At 37.9% G+C, this 20,617-nt stretch overlaps 1 long non-coding RNA gene across 1 annotated transcript; it reads left to right on the forward strand.

The window, feature by feature from the left end:
• Positions 1–1,805: 1,805 nt before the first annotated feature.
• On the forward strand, positions 1,806–19,107 carry LOC126961849 (uncharacterized). The gene is made up of 4 exons (XR_007728443.1): positions 1,806–8,463; positions 12,523–12,596; positions 14,923–14,990; positions 15,567–19,107. It is a non-coding gene; the product is annotated as an uncharacterized LOC126961849 (long non-coding RNA).
• The last annotated feature ends 1,510 nt before the right edge of the window (positions 19,108–20,617 follow it).

The raw sequence follows: 20,617 nt of genomic DNA on the forward strand, positions 1-20,617 counted from the left end.
AGTGTATCTCCAATAGTTTTCTTAGTGGTTACTCTGAATATTTTTTTAAATGCATATATGACTGAATTACCAAGCTGGGGCTACCATAACAACATATTACAGAATGGGTAACTTAAACAACCAAAATGTATTTTCTCACAGTTCTGGAGGCTAGAAGTCTATGATCAAGGTGTCAGCAAGTTTGGTTTTTTTTCTGAGGCCTCTTTGACTTGCAGCTGGCTGCCTTCTTGCTGTGTCTCACCTGGTCTTTTCTCCATGTGCACACACATCTGTGTCTTAATCTCCTCTTCTTATAAAGACACTGGTCATATTGGATTACAGCCCATACATATGACCTCATTTTACTCTAATTCCCTCTTTAACAGCCCTATCTCCCAACACAGCCACATTTTGAAGTACTGGGGGTTAGGACTTCAACACATAAATTTTGGGGAAGCACAATTCAGCCTGTAACAGTGACTTATTTACAATCTAATGGTATCAACATTTTATTACTTCAAGTGAAATGTGGAAATTTTATGTGCATTTAGGTTCATTTACCATTTCTACTTTAAATATCATTGTTTTGAATATTAAAAGTTGCTATAATTTTTGCTTCTACCCTCAAATATTGTTTAGAAAGTTCATGAGGAAAAATATACCCATATGTCTGCTGTCTGTTATTTTTCTTCCTTTCTGATGCTCCAAGCTTGTTTCTTTTATGATTTCCTTTTTGTTTGAGTAACTTTCATTTGCCAATCTTTTTTTTTTTTTTTTTTGAGACAGGGTCTTACTCTGTTGCCCAGCCTGGAGTGCAGTGGCATGATCACAGTTCACTGTAGCCTCAATTTCCCAGGCTCAAGTGATCCACTTTATCCTCCTGATTAGCTGGGACTACAGGTGTGCACCACCACACCCAGCTAATTTTAAATTTTTTGTAGAGACAGGGTTTCATCATGTTGCCCAGACTGGTCTCAAACTCCTGACCTCACTGATCTGCCTGCCTCAGCCTCCCAAAATGCTGGGATTACAGACATGAGCTACCACATTCAGTTTTTTAAGAGAATGTTTGCTAGTAACAAATTCTTTTAACTTTACTTTCTCTGGGAATGTTTTCAGTTCCTTTTTATTCCTGAAGAATAATTTCACTGAGTTTAGACTTTGCAGTTGACAGTTCCTTTCTTTCAACACATGAAAAATGTTGTGCCACTTCCTCTGACCACCATGATTTCAAAAATAAACTCACTGTCATTCAAATTGGTATCCCCATGTATGTAATGTGTCATTTCTCTGTGCCTGCTTTCAAGATTTATCTTTGTCTTAAGTTTTCAGAAGTTTAATTATGGCATATCTTAGTATTAATTTATTTGGATTTATATTATTTGTGGTTCACTCAACTTCTTGAATCTGTGGATTCATGTCTTTCACCAATTTGGAAAACTTTAAGGCATCATTTATTCAAAGTTTCTTTCAGTCTGTCTCCTTCCCTTGCCTTTCCTTCTAGGGTTCCAATGATACAAATGTTGGATCTTTGGTTATTGTGTTAATAGGCTCCTGAGGTTCTATTTTCTGTTTTATTGTTTTGGTGTAGTATATTTTTTCTCTGTTGTTCAGACTGGGTAAATTTTATCATTCTATCTTCAAGTTCACTTATTCTATGTTTTGTTATCGCTAGTCTACTATTAAGTCCATCTAGTAAGTTTTAAATTTTCTGTTGTATGTTTTAGTTCTGTATTTACCATGTTTCTCTTTTATACCTTCACTTTCTTTGCTACAATTTTCTATTTTTTCATTTGTTTCAAGAGAATTTATAATTGATTGTTGAAACATTTTTATTATAATTGTTTTAGAATCCTTGCCAGATAATTTCAATGTGTGAGTTACTTAAGTGCTGGCATTCATTATCTCTCTGCTCTCAAGTTGTGATTTCCTTGATTCTTCATTATGTTTGGTTGTCAATTGCATTCTGGATATTTTGTCTCTTATGCTAGTAAACTCTAAGTTCTACTGAAATGCTCTATTTTAGCAAGAAATCAGCACATTTAGGTTTAGCATGCAGATCCTGGCCTACTTCATGGACTGTAGTTCCAATAAGTTTGCTTCTCAGAGCCATTGCAATGTTATTTCGGTCTGCTTTGTTTATCTGTTGCCATGGTTCCTATTTGTACCTGCTAATGCTCTCTGAGGGGATGGAAAGTGTTTCCCTAGGTCAGGCTGCTAGATGTGCTTCGTTGCAGAATTGGGAGGCAATGTGGGTGTTGAAGGAGGATTCCTGGGACTGTGGTGATGAAGATGCCTCCCAGGACAGGGGCTTGTTGTAGTAGTGTGATAGGGCCTGGTCATCCCAGGTGTCTCTGGGTAGGGAATAGGAATCTCAGGTTCACAGGTGCAAAGTCAGGTTGCTTGTTGTGGCAGGGTCTCTTTTGCTAGTGCCACAAGGACATCTCAGTTTCTCTCAGCAGGGGAGTAGTCTCAGGTCAGGTGTGAAAGGAGGGCACTTCCCTTGGCCTCTTGTTATTTGCAGGGCAGTTGATTCTACTTACCAGTGGTGCTGCGCTCACATGGTATTGTTGGAGGTATAAGCATTCTATCTAGGGAGAGGAATAAGCCTCCCTGGGCTGCCTTTTGTGGAAATTGCCTGGTCTTGGTCACTTTCTGCAGTTGAGTGAAGGTAGAAGGAATAGTTCACTATACTGCTGTGTTGTTCTTCCAGTCCTAGGGTTTCTAATTAGTTTGTCATTCTCTTACCACCTTTCAAAGTTTTCCCTTGGTTGCTCCTTGTTCTGTTTTCCAGATTTATTGTTATATTTATCAGGGAGGAGCAGAGAATAATGTATCCATAACAATGTTTCCCAGACTATAATTCCTTTCTTCCTTGGTGACTTTTCAGGCTTATGAAAATTTTCTAAAATCAGAATGTGCTGATGGTTGTATAACTCTGTGAATATACTAAAAACCACTGAATTATATGCTTACATGGATATTTTAATGGTATGTAAATTGTATCTCCAGAAATATATATATTTTTAAAAAGAAGCCAAGGTTCTTTTCATAGAAAGTGGCTTTGGACTTTGCGAAAAAAAAATGTATTTCATATTTCACAAAGCTAAAGTACATTTACAGTGAAGCTAGAAGAATGCTTTTACCAGTTCCAGCAACAGGTGACTATCTGGATACAGTGGTGGTGATGTGAAGTGCAACAAGAAGTGTTTCTGACTCCCTGGATAGTCTGTTGAAATCCATCAAACCTACTGCCAGGTCTTAGTGATCACTGACTGCATGATACATATATAAAGACAAAGTGTCATTTCTGTAATCTTGAAACCCTCAACTAAAGAAATTGCCAGTCAAGTACAGAAAAGGTTTTCATTAATTTTTCCAGTCAAGGGAAGGATATAGTACAAGTTACAAATGTCAGATTTATTATTTTAATCACTGGTTTTAATCAAGAGGATTTCAAACTTCACATATTTCTATAGCGGTTAAACAATGTCTCTGAAAAAACACAGAACAGCAGCATGGAAGACTAAAGATATACTAGAAAAATAAGCCCAGTCATTCTAAGGAAATAGTAATAAATCAAAACTAATTTCTAGAAAACCAGAGAAAGCAATGTACAAGGTATAGATAGATCATATATAGATATATAGATAAGTAAAACACTGAAACTTTTAACACCCTGAGAAAATATAAACAAAGAGTTATTAATGAGAGATTTGAAGGGATATCTCATTCTTGAAATAGAACAATAGAAATTTTCCTTTTCAAAAGAATCAGCTATAATAGTAGAAAATATTGCATGTTAACTAATGCATTAATGCATTTGTAGGACAAAAAGCTGAGAAAGTAGCAAACGGAGAGATATTGAGTTAAGATAAAAGGAGAACCAGACATTCTTTGTGGTATGTACTACAAATTTTGCAGCCTTCGCTTTGGACAGGCAAAGCATAGGAATGATGTTTTCCTAATGTCCATTATGATACCAGCACTGAGGCAAAGCTTTAAATCTCCAAGTTTTTGATGACCAATGTTATTAGGAGTCCCAAACAACAAAATTTTTTAGAAATTGTATACGAGGGTAGGGTCAAAACAATGAAAAGTGGTATTGTATACAAAGAAAAACAACACTCCTATAATATTCTGCCATAGTCCAGCCACATACAGGGACCTGAATTTATTTCCAGATTCAAAATTTTAGGAGGAAGTTTAAAAATTAAAGCATATTCCTAGGAGAGTGACAGGAAGAAGGGTACAGATACCATGTCATATGAGGAATTCTGACAGACATCTTGTCATAGGAGGCTTGGAAATAAGGCTTAATGAGACAAGGTAACAAGATACCTATCTGAAATTTGGCCCCATGAAAGGTAGACTAACAAAAGATGAGACTCTTAGAGGAAAATATCTAGCAACCATAATGAAGAAAATAGTTGACCATTCCAGCTCAGCTGGAAAATAGTTATTAACTTGCATTTTTGTCGCTACCCAGACTTAAAACCAATGAAAATTTAGGTGGGAAGTGGACTATTATTAGAGCGATCTGAAAGTCATTCTATGACGGATGGGCGAATAGATGTAGATAAGTAGAATTCTAGAACTGAACTGAAGCTTTCTATCTAATACCTAATATCTTTTCCTAATTTCTTTCTGGCTTTGGTTTATTCATGTCTTTTACATTTCTTCATATCCATCTTCATTTGTTTAGAATTTTACCTCAAACTTCAGCTAAGATATGAGGAATTCTCATTCCCAGCTATTGCTTAACTATGGGGTCAGAAAAGACTGTCAGGCCTCTCCCAGATTCACAGCTGGACTCAAGATACAAACAAGGTGCCAGGGCCAGCCAGAAGTCTTGATAGCATACACCACCTTATCCCTTCAGATGAGATGCTATAAATATTAACAAATGTTAGGAACTGACTTGAGCCTGTTGAAACTCATTTATTTAAAATAATTTGTTCAAAAGCATATTTCAGATATTTTCAAAGTACTTGGGGCAAATGCAAGGCTGTGTGTTTACCAAGCTCTCTTTCTTTCCCTCCTGGGCACACAATTTATTCACATTTCTGAGTCTTGCCTGCAGCTAGTTTGGGATGTGTAACTCATTTTGACTGGTCAAATACCAGTGGGAGTGGCATGCTTTACTTTCCAACCTTCGTTCCTCCATACTTTTCTCTCTCTACCCTCTGAAAGCAGAGGAGCATGAACAGAGGATGCAAAGCTACCTGATATGTGGATCCTGGATTCCCTAATGACTGTGTGGAGCAGAGCATCCCACTGGTCCACAATGGATGTAGTGTGAGTGAGAAATAAACTTTTATTGGGTTAACTGCAGAAATTTTGGCATTGTTGCGCAGTCAACCTATCTTGCTTGATAAGACAGATATTCATTGCTTGAAAAGGATGCTGCCAAAACAAAACCTAAAATATGTGAAATTGACTTAGCAGTCAGATAGTGCATGGTAAGGAAAAAGATACTGGAGGTTGGAATGTTGACAATTCATGCAGTGTCGGAAACATTTGGTAAAACTATCACCTGCAGCCATACACAGTGGCTCATACCTGTAATCCTGGCACTTTGGGAGGCCAAGGCAAGCAGATCACTTGAGGCCAGGAGTTCAAGACCAGCCTGGCCAACATGGTGAAGCCCCACCGCTACAAAAAAATACAAAAATTATCTTGGTGTGGTGGTGCATGCTTGTAGTCCCAGCTACTCGTGAGGCTAAGGCACGAGAGAATCGCTTGAACCTGGGAGGCAGAGGTTTCAGTGAGCTGAGATCATGCCACTGCACTACTGCCTGGGCAAAAGAGAGAGACTCTGTCTCACAAAAAACAAACAAAAAAAATTGTCACCTGCAATAACTTGGAAAGCAGATGATATGCTTCCAAGACAGAGTCTTGCTTTGTCACCAAGCTGGAGCACAGTGGTGTGATCTCGGCTCACTGCAACCTCTGCCTCCCGGGTTCAAGTGATTCTCCTGCCTCAGCCTCCCAAGTAGCTGGGACTACAGGCGCCTGCCACCCCCCCCAGCTGAATTTTTTGTATTTTTAGTAGAGATGGGGTTTCACCATGTTGGCCAGGATGGTCTTGATTTCCTGACCTCGTGATCTGCCCACCTCGGCCTCCCAAAGTGCTGTGATTACAGGTGTGAGCCACCACACCAGGCCAGTATCTTGAAGTTTTAATCCCCAGTACATGTGACCTTATTTTGAAATAGGATCTTTGCAGCTGTACTCAAGTTAAAAAGGGATTATTTGAGTAAGCCTTATTCCAACATTACTCTTCTTATAAGCAGAGGGAAATCTGGACACAGACAGAGATACATACAGACAGAGGGAAGATGATGCAAAGACAGAAGTAAAGGTTGGAGTGATGCATCAACAGCCAAAGAGACATGAAGGATTGCCAATCACCACCAGTAGCTAGGAGAGAAGCATGGGACAGACTTTCCCTCAGACCCTTGCACTAGAAACCAACCCTGCCAACAACTTGATTTCAGACTTCTAGCCCCATAACTCTGAGACAATAAATTTCTATTGTTGTAAGTCACCCAATTTGTGATACTTTGTTATGGCAGCCCTAGGAAATTATTAATAATCCATATACCTATTGAATCTGTTGCTCTAGGGGAAGTGATTAGCATTAGAGTATCACTATATTTTTATTATCATTGGTTTTCAGTGTCTGATTTTTAAGCAGAAATGAAAGGGCATATAGAATCCAGAAATATGAAGCATCCTAGAGTTAGAACAGTTGATTGCTTCAGATCCCAGTTAGTAAGATAAAAAATTAAAAGATCTTGACCAACAAGGCAGCAGGAAACATTGTCAGTTGATCAACACTACAGTAAACCCTACTGTACAGCACTAGTGTGGTCTTCCTAATCATTGGTTTAGATGATATTAAGGTAATTTATTAAACTGAGAAAGACATGAGGAAAATAAACTTAAAAATAAGGCATGTTTTACAGCTATGGTTAGAAAAGATCTATGTAGTCATTTACATGTGGAACTGACTGGGACCAAATAAATCAGAAGCCTACTGATTTGTTGAGATAATCATATTGCCAAAGACAACGTGAGTCTTTGATGGTCTGTACTATAAAACAAACTTTATGTTTTCCACTTGCTGTAGCTAGAAGCAGTTGAGATAGCTGTGCATATTCCTCAATTCCCATTTCAGATATGGTCCAGTAGAATAATAAACCAAAAAAATCTCTTAGTGTTGAGCCAGATGCTCTGGAGTAAAAACAGACACTGGAATTCTTCCCAAAAAGGGAGATCAGGCCCTAATCAAGCAACTCTCCCCACCTCTAAGTTAGACAGACTTCGGAATGTTTGTCTCAAGCATAGATCTGCAGACTACAGGCCAGGTGCATGTGTACTGTTTTTATAAATAAAGCTTCATTGAAATACAGCTGGGCTTTATGTATTCTCTATAGCTTCTTTTGAACTACAATGGCATAGTTGAGTAATAGTTGAGGCACAGTGGGCAGTATATAGCCTGCAAACCTAAAATATTGGCCATTTTAGGAAATAGGAATTGAATGTCCTTCAGGAAAGCATTTGTTTGGGTGGCTGAGGTGGGAGGATTGCTTGAGCCCAGAAGTTCAAGACCAGCCTGGGCAACCTGGCAAGGTCTCATCTCAAAAGGAGAAAGAAAGAGAAAGAGAAGAAAAAGAGAGGAAGGAAGGAAGGAAGGAAGGAAGGAAGGAAGGAAGGAAGGAAGGAAGGAAGGAAGGAGGGAAAGAAAGAAGGAAGGGAGGAAGGAAGGGAAAGGAAGAAGGGAAGAAAGGAGGGAGGGAGGGGAAAATATTTGCTCACCCCCTGGCCTAAAGTATTTTAATATGCTATGAATAAGTAACTGCTGCATCTTTTATTTTTCACTTTTCTGAATGGGAGATATTATTGAAGTTATTTTGTTCTTGTTGTACCACTATATATTGGGTGCATAAGATTGTAGTGGGGTGGCACTTGCAGAAAATTTGTCTTTCTAATTCTTAACTTCTAGGATCATGGTGGAGAGAACTGAGCATCACCAAGAGATTCTGATCTTTGAGCTGTACACTGTGATTGAATGGGACTCTGAGTTGTCTCTCCTATAAGAGAAAGAAAGACATTTGGTGGCCAGAAATGTGTATTGTGGTATAAGTAATCCTGTGTATTAACTAAATGGCATTTCTTCTTCTCCCTGACCTCACAGTTAGACTTCATTTTCCAACTCCCTGGCAGTTAGGTGGGAACAAGAGACTAAGTTCTAGTCAAAGGAACATACACGGAAGTCATATATACCTCTTCCAGGTCTACCACCTAAAAAGTAGTATACCTCTGCCCCAATTCTTTGTTTTTTTCTTTTTCTATTTTCTTTATAAAGGAGAAGAAAATAGGAGCCTGAAATATGGCAGAGTTGAATAATAAAAATAGCCTGGATTCCTGAATGACTGGGTGGAGCATAGCCTCCACTGACTCAAATTGAACTATAATGTGAGTAAGCAATAGATGTTTATTCAATAAATATTTACAGAATCAAGCCATTGAAATGTTTGTATTGTTTGTTAAAGGAGTTATCCATCCCTGATGAATACTATTAGATACTATATTTCAACATGAGGATGAATAATTTGTGGACCTGTCCTTCAAGGAACTCACAATACAATGAGAGAGACATGTACCCACAAAGTGATGATAATTAAATATTATAAGTTTTACAAAGATAATGTACTTGATACTACAGCAGAGACAACTGACCCAGTATTGGAGAATTAAGGAAGGCTTTCTAGTAGAGGTAATGCCCAAACTTGACCCTGAGTCAGGAAAACCCACAGAAAGAAAAAGTGAAATAAAGCAAAGAGATAATAAAAATAAAGATGCAGAGGCAAGAAATGGCAATTTATTTGCTCAGTGGACTCCAAGCAGGTGTTGATATTAATTTGTAGGTAAGGATGGGCAGAAGTAAAGGCCAGAATCAGATCATGATGAATCACACATTCATCATGTTGGGAGAACAAGAGGGTGAAGAGGTTGGTGGAGTAGTTCATACTGTTTGCAAATCTTATGAATTTGTGTAATTCATCTCAGATTGCTCAGATACTGCTGATGGCCTGGGAAGAAGTCAGTTTGCCCAAGTCCTTTGTCCTCATGAGCTATTGCTCAGGTCCCTGCTCACAGCTCCCACCCCACTGTGGCAGATGATGTGAGTGTTCAGCTCACTCGATGTGTTTAGACAGATGAAACATTAAAAAGTCTATTTCTAAGGTTCCAGTGGAGGAGGTTCCTTATTTGAATTAGAGTCTACCAATCAGACACACTCATGCAGAGTTTTAATTTGAAATGTAGTTACGAGTGGAGAGAAACAGCTGAAAGGCATTCAGTCAGCCATGCACACCCTGGCAGACTTGGCATGGTTCCAGAGCAGGCAGCAAGGACTCTCTCACTCTGAACCATTGGATCAGCAGCAGCACACCGCGGTGGCGGGCGCCTGTAGTCCCAGCTACTCCGGAGGCTGAGGCAGGAGAATGGCGTAAACCCGGGAGGCGGAGCTTGCAGTGAGCTGAGATCCGGCCACTGCACTCCAGCCTGGGCGACAGAGCAAGACTCCGTCTCAAAAAAAAAAAAAAAAAAAGAACCCAATTGTGTGGTGCGGTTTGGGGCTTTCCTGGAAACGAAGAGTCTGCTTCTTCAGGCTTCTCAATGATTCTACGCTGTTTATGCCTTTTAATAAATTCATCTCCATTTAAACATGCTAAAGTGGGTTTTATTGTCTGTAACTAAGAACCCGGGCCAAGACATTCACCAAATAAGTTTCCAGCACATATGAAACTGGCACTATGCTTTAAAAAGATTTATTCACTCAACTAATAGTTATTGAGGCCTTACCATGTGTTGGATGCTGTATACCACCCTTTGTACGTTAATTATTTATTCATTTAATAATAATAACAATATTAACAATACTCAGAATGTGGAAATTATAGCATGAGGTTTAAATGAAAAAGAACATAAACACTTTAAATGTAAAGTACAGTTACACTCATATAATTTTTCGTTGTGGTATCTGTGATACTTAAAGGAGTATATATAAATGCAGCCTTTCTTCAAAAGGACTGGATTATCAAGTAGAGTTGTTCAGAGATAGAATAATAATCTGACACAGATATTGTTTAAGAGATCTCTGCATTGCAGTGAAGTTTGATTAAATAATACTCAGAATCTCAGCTTATCCAAGTAGGGAATCCATATTTCAGCCCCTGCCTCACACCATCAAAGCAAAGCAACAACAATTTGCAGTGGACTCTCCAAAATTGTTCATCTCTTTTATATACGCAATTGGAGCTGGACTGTGGCTCCTTTTGGGAGACAGATGTAGCTTGAAGGGTTTCTTCCCTCCTTGTTCTTAATTCTTCCTGCCCTGATATGGCATTCCATTTCCGAACATGGCAAGCATCTTCCCCCTGGTGCCGCCCCCACCTCGCCCACACTAGGGGAGTGTGGGAGAGCAGTATGCAGCCAATGTGGACACTCTGTTCTATATTTTTGTCTCCTCCTCCAGGTGTCTGAACCTATCCTTACTGGTAATTACAGTACCAGATGCTAGTTGGAAAAAAAAAAAAGAAACCCACAGTTTCACAAAACTGCATCTCCACTCAGACTCCTAATATTCTGTCATTAGTCGCAGCTCATTTATTTGTGTTTTGATGGCAGGAATGGTTTGGTGTGTTTTCCATGGGAAGAAAAATGTATTTCAGTGAAAAGAGCTACATGTTCATGTTCCTAATATATTTATAGAGTCAGTTTATCTAATCTTAGAGAGTTGCAGTTTGAACACTTTGATGTTCAGGGATCACATAAGGGGAACAATAGTAAGCTTAATGAAGAAATCTTCCTGGTGAGCTGCAGGTGTCTCTGTCTAATGAACCATTCATATAACGATCCAGGTCATATATAAAGGTCCTTTCTGGCCGAAATTGCTGCCCACATGAGAGACTCAAATCTGGTTGGTCCCATTGGCTGGTCCCGAGTATTGAAATGTGCCCCTGAAAACTATGACTTAGGAGAAGCCTGAAAACAAACACTAATCTGTATGGCCAGGACCTAGAAGAATCTAGCTTAGTCCTAATGAAAACCAGGCAGTGGGCCAACTCCTTTTATATTTGGTTTTCATGAGAATCTGTCTGTGGGGGAGCTCTGAGTGTTTTTAGTGCAATAACAAGCTTGTGTTCTCTGGGCCAATTAGTATGTAATTAGGTGTTGGCTAATGAGGGGGAGGATAAAAGGTGGAGCTGGCAGAGAGAGCGGGTATGGGTGTGACTCATGTGTATGCAGGTGGTGAAGTGGCACATGTTGAGAACTAAATTGAATTTCTAAAGCCCAATAATTTGTTACACACTATTAGTAAGTTCTGTGCTAGACCTTCAGCAGCTTTTTCATATCTCTATTGAAACATGCTTCTATTCCTCTCTGCAAAATAAGATGTTCAGCACATGCATGTTAACGTTTTTCCCTGGCCATCTTCTAAAAGTTTAAAATGAGAGTTGGTTGGGATGCTTGTTAGTATTGAGTTACCTATAAGAAAAACAAAAGAAAACCATTGGTTTGTTCTTCCACTCAGCATATATTTCTTTGCGTGTTCATCAGTGAGCTAAACAAAGATCCCTGCCCTCTTGGAGCTTGCATTCTAGTGAGGAGAGATGGATCATGAACAACAAACTTAAATATGAAAATTATATACTACCTTAGAAGGTGATGAAAAAATTTAGGGTGAGACAAGGGATCACGTCCCCCCTCCCCCACCCCAACACACACACACACAATGTTAAGGGATGTGTGCAAGTTTCAAAAGATAACGTCCCTGAGAAGGTAAGATTTGAGCAAAGACTTGAAGGCCTTATGGAAGGAAAATGTTGGGGGAAAAGAGGTAAGAATTGACACAAATAAGTAATGTCATGCGCCTAAAATGACTGAAGATTCAGCAAAGACCAAATGAAGAAAAAAAAATTCTCATTTTTTTTTATTCCTCTCATCTTTGATGTTTGTCAAAGTCTGTACTGGTGCAGGCACTTTGAGTGTTTCTGTGGCCGCAAGAGGCTCCTGATACCGCTCTCATTTGAGTTTTTTTTTTTTTAAAGGAGCAGGGCAGAGAGCAAGGAAAATAAAGGAAAATACAGCTTTCGTGAATGAGAAGAAACTGTAGTTTCAATTGCATAGGTGGGCCAAATAGTTTTGGCATTTTTTTTTGTCAGGCAGCAAATGTGTTTTAGTTCTGTGAGTCCTTCCTGAGTACACCAGAAACTGTGATATGAGCTTTTTATGAATGCAGCCTTCACCATGTCTCCTGTTAATTCATCCTGGTCTTCATAAAACTGCATAGTTAGGAAGGTAGTCTTCTTGGTTCTCCTGACTTCTGCGTGTCAGAGAGCTACTGCAAGTGAAAGCACCCAAGAGAGTGTAAAATACTTTAAAGATGTAAGATACTACTTTACTGTTAATCTATGTTGTTAAAAAAAATTCTAAATGATGATGAATGTGCTTGTTCTCCTTCTCCAGGGAAGCAAGGTGATAATTTGATTTTTTAGTTAACCTGATGAGTTTTTGTAGCTGTCAAGAACTCTAAAATTGAGGTAAGCCCCAAATGATAAGTAAATTATGATATTATGGTCTGTTTTTCACCAGACTAATTCAGTAAAGCATCATCCCCACTACTTATCAAGGTACGTCTCACACTGCCTGTGCCAAAGGATTCGCCAATGGCAGAAACCTGAAAAAAATCAAATTCTTTTATTCATAGGTTCTCTTCATATTACCACCTCGCTATTATATTCATACATCATCAAGGAAACCACATTACCCCTGATGTTTACTTTTGCTGTTCTGTGCCTCTGGCAAGCTGATAATCTGAAACTAATATCCTTTTATTATTTATACAACATTTGGCAAGAGTGGAATAAGCACCAGTAAAGAGTGTTTATCTTTTGACTTTGTTTTTAATTTATACTCAAGAGTGCTTCTTTATTGGAAAGGGAACCAATTTTCACATCTCCAATTATGTAAGGAATTTCATGTGACAATATGGTTTAATTGACATTATATATCCAAATTATTCCAGTCATATTTAGTCCTTCTTATAACTAGTTCTGTGGCAGTAGCCTCACCAAGCTCCTGCTTGAAATCTACTCACTGTGAACTTCCTTTCCAATGTAACTTCGCTCTTTCATAAGATTTTACTAATTCATTGACTTCTCCCAGTCCTCAAAGGTAACTGCAGGTGAACATTTTATTTTTGAGCAGACAGACTTAACATTAATATTGTTCTTTGTGTATGAAGGTGACCTTACTGACTGACCAGCCTAGGGGCAGACATTTGATTTTTTTCTCCAGTAATGGGTATAGATTTATTCTGGCATACTTATGGCCTTGCTGAGTAAAGCTGAGGCCATGAATCAGAGTAAGGCTGATTGGCCTCCATAGAGCATTGACCACATAACCATACACTTACTAGCACCATGGGCTAATCTGCTGCATTAATGGTTACAGATGTTGTGTTTAATATCCAAGTCAAAGCTAACCTTTGCAAAGCAGAACAGACTCTGTGCTAAGTACCAGACATAGACCATTTTCTATACTCTACAACTCAGTAAGAGTGGTAGTCTTAATCTATTTAGAGTGAGAAGATGAATACTTAAAAGGATTAGGTAATTTGTCCAAGGTGACAATGAGAATAAGTAGTAAACCCAGGATTCGAACCCAGCTTTAATATAGATCCATCATTTTTAACCTCTACACTAAACTGTGTCCTTCATTAATGGTATACCTAAGTTATAGCCTGTAATCTATACTGTAATCTAGCCCTGTAATAATCAGGAATAAGTTGACTTCTATACAAGGGCTATACTATACTATCCTTGACCAAGAAATATCTCCAAGTTTCAAGCAAACTCTCAAAGCTTCAGGTCAAACTTCCTCTTCAGAGTTAGCCATAGAGAATATAGGCCAATATATGGTATATTGTCCTGATACTTAAAATATTTTCTGTAAGCAAAGATTTATCAGGAAATTGATTTACTGAATGGCCATGGGGGCACCATCACATCCACTCCTGCTTCAGTGAGCTGACCAATTGGGTCTTTATTCCTCACAAGCAGGTTGCTTGCTGAAATCTAATTTATTAAATCCATCAAATTTTGGTTTACAGTGTGTACTCAACAAAAGCAAAATAATCTCAATTTCAAAGATAAACTTATACAAATTGTATAATTCATATAATAGACTGTTCTACTGATAATCAATGAATAAAAATATGTCATATTTTAAGATGATTTTGCAATTAGGGGAAAAAGGAGATTTTCCTCAATTAAAAAATTAGTAGGCATATGTAGAATATAGTATGTTTTAAGTGAAAAATCAGAAAAAATGATTTAGAAATGGCAGTATTTCTTCGTCTTTGAAGGGTTTAAGCTATTTTAAAGAGATTTTTAAACCTTTGAACTTTAGAGGGAAAAAATGGTCTACCCGTAGTCACAAAAATAAAATGTAAATTAATTTTTGCTTTAAGAAGCAAAATATGAAATGCTTCACAAGATTTACTTTTGTGTGGTGTTTTTTTCCTTCTTGTTTTGCTTTTACTTTGAGCAAGAAACACAAAGTGTCATGAAATAATTACAAGTAGTAACAAATTTTTTATAAGACTGGAAAACATTGCTCTTAGACAAGTTTGAGGTCAAATCTCAAGTCTAACACTTACTGACTGTGTTATTTTACATGAGTTAGTTAACTCTCTAAGTTCTAAAAAATGTTTAATATAAAGTAAGACACTCTCCCGCGGAATCTTGGAATAACCAAATTGTGGTAGACTATGTATGCAAAGAGGTGGGCATAGTGCATGCCTTATAGCAAGTGCTCGATGGATGCACATTGCAGTCTTTTAAAAATCTCTATTCTCTATTTTAGACAATGAAAGCAAAATTCAATAGAAGAAAGGAAAAATGAAAAAGACAACATTAAAAGAGAAGATCAAGGTAATTTTACTCTTAAGAGATCGTAGAAAAATACAGAAAGTAACAGGAAAAATGTGATGTTTTAATAGAAACATAATATTAGTGCTTTCAAAGCTTTAAGAAAAAGAAAGTTAATTTATTAATAATGTAATACCCAAGTTTCATAACGGGCACTAAGCAATCTCAACATGAGTAATAAAAGTATTTCAACTGATTTAAAAGATGGACACATAAGACTTCCTGAAGCCTTTTTTAAAAAATTCCAACAGAGAAAGCCCTAAATTTCCATTTTGAGGAATGTGACATCTAATTATACAGGGAAAACCTTTCTACTTTCATTGAACATCATCTGCATACCATAACCTTTTAAGAAAGCATTGTTAAATCACTTAAGGTATGTATTGTTTTCACAACTCTAAGAATAAATGAAGATTATTACCACTTGGAATTTCCCTATAGTGTCACCATCTGAGTAACAGACGTAGCCACATTTCTAAATGTTGCTCCACTACTGACAAGTTACTATTTGGTCCTGGCAGAAGTTGCTTCAGTTTTTTTGTTTGTTTATTTTGTTTTGTTTTGTTTTCTGTTTTTCAGCTTTCCAGCATCATACTGGGGCTTAATAATGCCTTTGGCTTTGGGATTGGGATTTTTTGATGTGACCAAACAGCCATTTATGTTCTCAGAAAACTGGAATAGGAATATCCTATGGTGGAAGAAAAGAATGGACCATGATGAAAATTTCTACACCAGAAGACTTGAGAGTAATTATGTCCTTCCCCACCTCTAGCCCCCACTCCCTACCCATCATCCCTCATTTCACTATATTTGACACATCAGTCAAGGGACTGATGTGTTTTAAATAGCAAATAGAGAGTCTTCCAAGAACCCTGACTATTTGAACATTGCTTCTATGGTCTCGGCAACTGAGCCCTTGCCTACCCTTCGTAGGGCAAGAAAGAGACCCTTACTCCTAAGCTTTTGATACCAAATACAGTCTTCTTTCTACTTACAGTAGTGCAATCAATAAGATTGAGACTGTAAACATCCAAATCTCTTTTAGCTGGATCACATTTGATGGGTAGTAGCTATGATCAGAGTAACCTAGTTGCTCGTTATGTAGTAAACAGTACCCAGGGTACCCTGGGACTGTGCAGTGACCTCATATGACTAAATTACAAATGATTACTCTTCATGAGACATTTATAAGTTGGTATATCATTTCTACTTCAAACAGTTACTCTCGACTTATGATTTTCACAGTGGGGAAATAACAACTGTATAATGAACTAATGGAAGTGAGGGTTTGGAGTGTGTGTGCACTGTGTACTCTCTGATCACAGCTGGGATTTTTTCCCCTCCAATTGTTTGAAGCTATTATACTATATCATTTTGTAGTAACAAATAGTGTTGGGATGATAGAAGAATTATTTAAGTGAAATATTATAAGTTCTCTATAGTAATAACTTCATTGTATCATGTTGAAAAATCACATAATAGAGACACCTAAAATGTCATATTCAGTGATAGTGTATTCATCAGGCCAGGGCAGTAGAACAAGATGCTTCACCAGGATTTTGGATAGAATGTAATGGTCTTTCTGCATAGATATGAGTGGATCCAAGGGTACCAACAGGTATGTTGTGATACCCAGGGACTCAGAACCCATTACTGCTGGTGGACATGAGGGGCTAAAGAGAGATCATGATGTCACTAGAGCCCAGTGACAGTTGGAGCCAAGAAAGGAGGAGAGCATGGCCAAAACAATCACTGACAGAGCCCACAAAGTTGAGGAAGAGAGAGAGAGTAGAGAAAACAGTATCTTGATCTCTCCCTGCTTCCACTGTCAGATCCCCTTCCTGTGTCTTCCACTGGCAGATCCAACCAGAAGCCAGAGGGAAAAGGTGCTCCATTTACGTAGTCAGTAAGAGTCAAATTTCTGGAGTAAAAGCAAGGTAGAAAAGGGTAAGCAGATTAGGGGCGAAGGCATGGCACGAAATGTGGAATAATCACAACTCCTCAGTGCTGGTGAACCCTAGTGTTTGCTTTTGGTCCCACTCAACATTTTTAACCACTTGGGTAAAGAAATAGTGCCAGATTATTAGACTGTGAATAACAAAAAGCTGAAATCTGTGATTAACCAACAAGTCTTCTGTCTATCAAGATGCAAAATTATCTTGACAGAAACCCACAAAATAAAATTTAATAAGAAAATTAGATAAGTTTCCCAGTTAGGATAATAAAAAGTTTTCTTTTTCAGGATAATGGGAAGGGTGGGAAAAGTGCTTGATGACAGTACACGTCCTAAAAGATGTGAATGTCAATTGACGATGGGTCATGATTGCTTACAAAGCAAATGTAATCTGAGGTTGCACTTTCAGTGGCTGCTAGACATCTCCAGCTGCCTATTCTACATGCTTCTCAAATGCAGCTTGCCAAAGCCTAATCCTGTTACCTTCCCAATCTCCCTCCAAAACTGTTTGAACTCCTCTGTTCTTTCTTTGGTTATTGGTATACTGCGCACAGGGTTCTCAGCTAGGAGCCTTGGAATTATCACATGTCTCCTTCCTGTCCCATGTTTAATGCATCACTAAATCATGCTGATTCTATCTGAAAACATCACCTGAATACCCATTTTTTATTTCTCTACTCCATTGTCCTTGCCTTTTTCAAGCCCCACTGTTTCCAGTCTCTAGACTTCTATAACAGCTTTCTCATTTTCCTGACTTCAGTCCATTCTCCCGACAGCTGTTAGTTACCTTCTGATAAACAAATGGGCATTTATCAGTCCTGACTTTACAAACTCTGTTCTCATGGTGGCATTTAGGACTAAGGGTGGACTCATTATTTAGTATAAAAGACACATTCCAGTCTCATGTCCTTGTAGGACTTCTCTTCTAGTATATACACATCTTTACTCCAGCAACAAAGAACTGCTGTTCTGAAGATACCACAAGGCTTTGTGCTTTTGTGCTTGTGTATTCCCTCTGGCCGAAGTGCTTCTCCTCCTTTGCCACTCTTGATACACCCATATTCAGCCTTCCTGACACCTCCTAAGCATCTACCTCTGATTTCCTCCTAGAAAGTGTGCAGCCACAGTTCTTCGCTCTAACTTCTGCAGTAACATCTGCCTGTTTGAATGTATCCTTCCACCACTATTTCTAATTTATTTTTACTCCCCTAGCACTCAGTAGAATATTTTCCATATAGATTTCAATCTAATTCCATTAGATTTCAACTAAATCTTTGTTGACTTATGAGTGCATCAATTAATTAATTGAAATGTATTGTCTAGAACATTCAAGCTAATGATACCACTACATTGGTCAGGCTATTTTCCATGACTTGGCCATTTTAAGAAATCCACAAACTATATTATAACCAGGAGATAACACATGGCATAGAGACCATATCATATTTCATCCTTCTATTGGTCTTTCTTCTGAAATAGGAATAAGATCATTTATTCTGAGGTTACCTCATATTTCTAATCATATAAAAATACCAAGTCAAAAACAGTCCTCATGTTATGAAGTTGCAATACAGCTATGCAGCACATAATGACATTCCAGTCAAAGAAGGACTATATATACCATGGTGGTCTCATAAGATGAGCTGAAGAATTCATATCACCTAGTGACATTATAGCCTCATAACATTGTAGGACAATGCACTATTCATGTTTTTGTGGTGATGCTGGTATAAACAAACATACTGTGATGCCTGTCATATAAAAGCATAGCACACACAATTATATACAGTACCCAATACTTGATAATGATAATAAATGATTGTTACTGGTTTATGAATTTATTATACTATTTATTATTTGTGAGCACACTCTTTCTACTTATTAATATAAAAAATGTTAACTGTAAAACAGCCTTAGGCAGATCCTTCAGGAGGTGTTCTAGAAGAAGGCATTGATATCATGGGAGATGACAACTCCCATATGTGTTATTGCCCCTGAAGACCTTCCGGTGGGACAAGATGTGGAGGCAAAAAACAGTGTGATATTGATGATGCGGGCCCTGCGTAGGCCTACTTTAATGTATGTGTTTGTGTCTTAGTTTTTAACAAAAAAGTTTAAAAAGTGAAGTAAACATAAAAAATTTTTAAAATAGAATAAAACCTTATAGGAGAAGGCTATCAAAAAAGAAAATATTTTTGCACAGCTGTACAATGTGTATTTTAAGCTAAATGTTATTATAAAACAATCAAAAAGTTTTTAAAAACTTAAAAGCTTATAAATTGAAAAAATTACAGTAAACTAAGGTTAATTTATTATTGAAGAAACTTTTTTTATAAATTTAATGTAGCCTAACTGTACAGTACTTATAGTTTATAGCAGTGTACGGTAATGTCTTAGGTCTTTACATTCACATACCACTCACTCATTGACTCATGCAGAGGAAATTCCAGTCCTGCAAACTCCATTTATGGTAAGTGCCCTATACAGTGGAACCATTTTTTATCTTATACCATATTTTACTCTTAATTTGTCTATGTTTATATGTGTTTAGATACATACTTACCACTGTGTTACAATTGCCTGCAGTATTCAATATAGTAACATGCCCCTAGGAGCAACAGGCTATACCAAATAGCCTAGGTGTATAGTAGGCTATACCATCTAAGTTTGTGTAAGTTCACTCTACAATGCTCGTATAATGTCGAAATCGCCTAATGACATATTTCCCATAAGGCATCCTCGTCGTTAAGTGACCCATGACAGTAGTAGAGCAAATAATGCATGCAAAGTGTTTACATACCTGATACATACTAAGTATTCAATAAATACAGAATTAAAATTATTATTGGGATTTTTAGTAGCAGAATGTAACACTATTATCATATACTTTTACTTAAAATGTTATCTGTACCAATTTTCAAGATAGGAGTCCTGCCTAAGATAGCTGTACCTATGCAAGTTAACCTTTAGCTAAGAACAGTACTTTTCACTCAATTATATCAAGAGAAGAAAACTTCCAATGTTATTAATTCTTTCTGCTTTCAGGTTGGTTTCTCCTAAATGACCCCAGATGTCATAATTTACCTCTCTCTGCATTAAATGTTGTTTAATTGCAAGCTACAGAAACACATTCAGCATAACAATACAGTAAGTGCAATGTATCAGGAGGACATCAGGGATTTGCCTGAAACCTGTAATCAGGAAGGACAGCCAGGTTTCACAGAAACTGGTCAGTCTCTGCTCTCCTCAGCACCATCGTCATTTGCTCTTGTATTTGTGTGTATAGGCTGATTTTTTCACACTCCAGGATTAGCTTTGGCTATTCCTCAGGGCACATGATGGGCAATGCCATCACCCCTGGGTTTGTACTGCTTCCAAACCCCGTGTCCGTTAACAGGCTGTGCTTTCTAAATTCCAATGGCACGTTTCTAAGAATTAAATTTGTTGGTCTTGTTTTAGCCAGTTGTCTTCCTATGACCTATCTACTATGGGCAGGAACAGTGAGAACAAACTCTCCTGCAGGCACACGTCCCTGTCCTAAGGGGCATGACTTTCAGGGAAGCTGGGATGGCCGGCTATCTCAACTCTTCCTACTCCACAGTGCAATTTGCTCATGATGCCCAAGGCAGGAAACTAAAATAGGTTTAATCCCATTCTTTAAAAATTTCCATACATA

This window comes from Macaca thibetana, chromosome 8 (assembly GCF_024542745.1).
Source record: "Macaca thibetana thibetana isolate TM-01 chromosome 8, ASM2454274v1, whole genome shotgun sequence".
NCBI lineage: Eukaryota > Metazoa > Chordata > Mammalia > Primates > Cercopithecidae > Macaca > Macaca thibetana.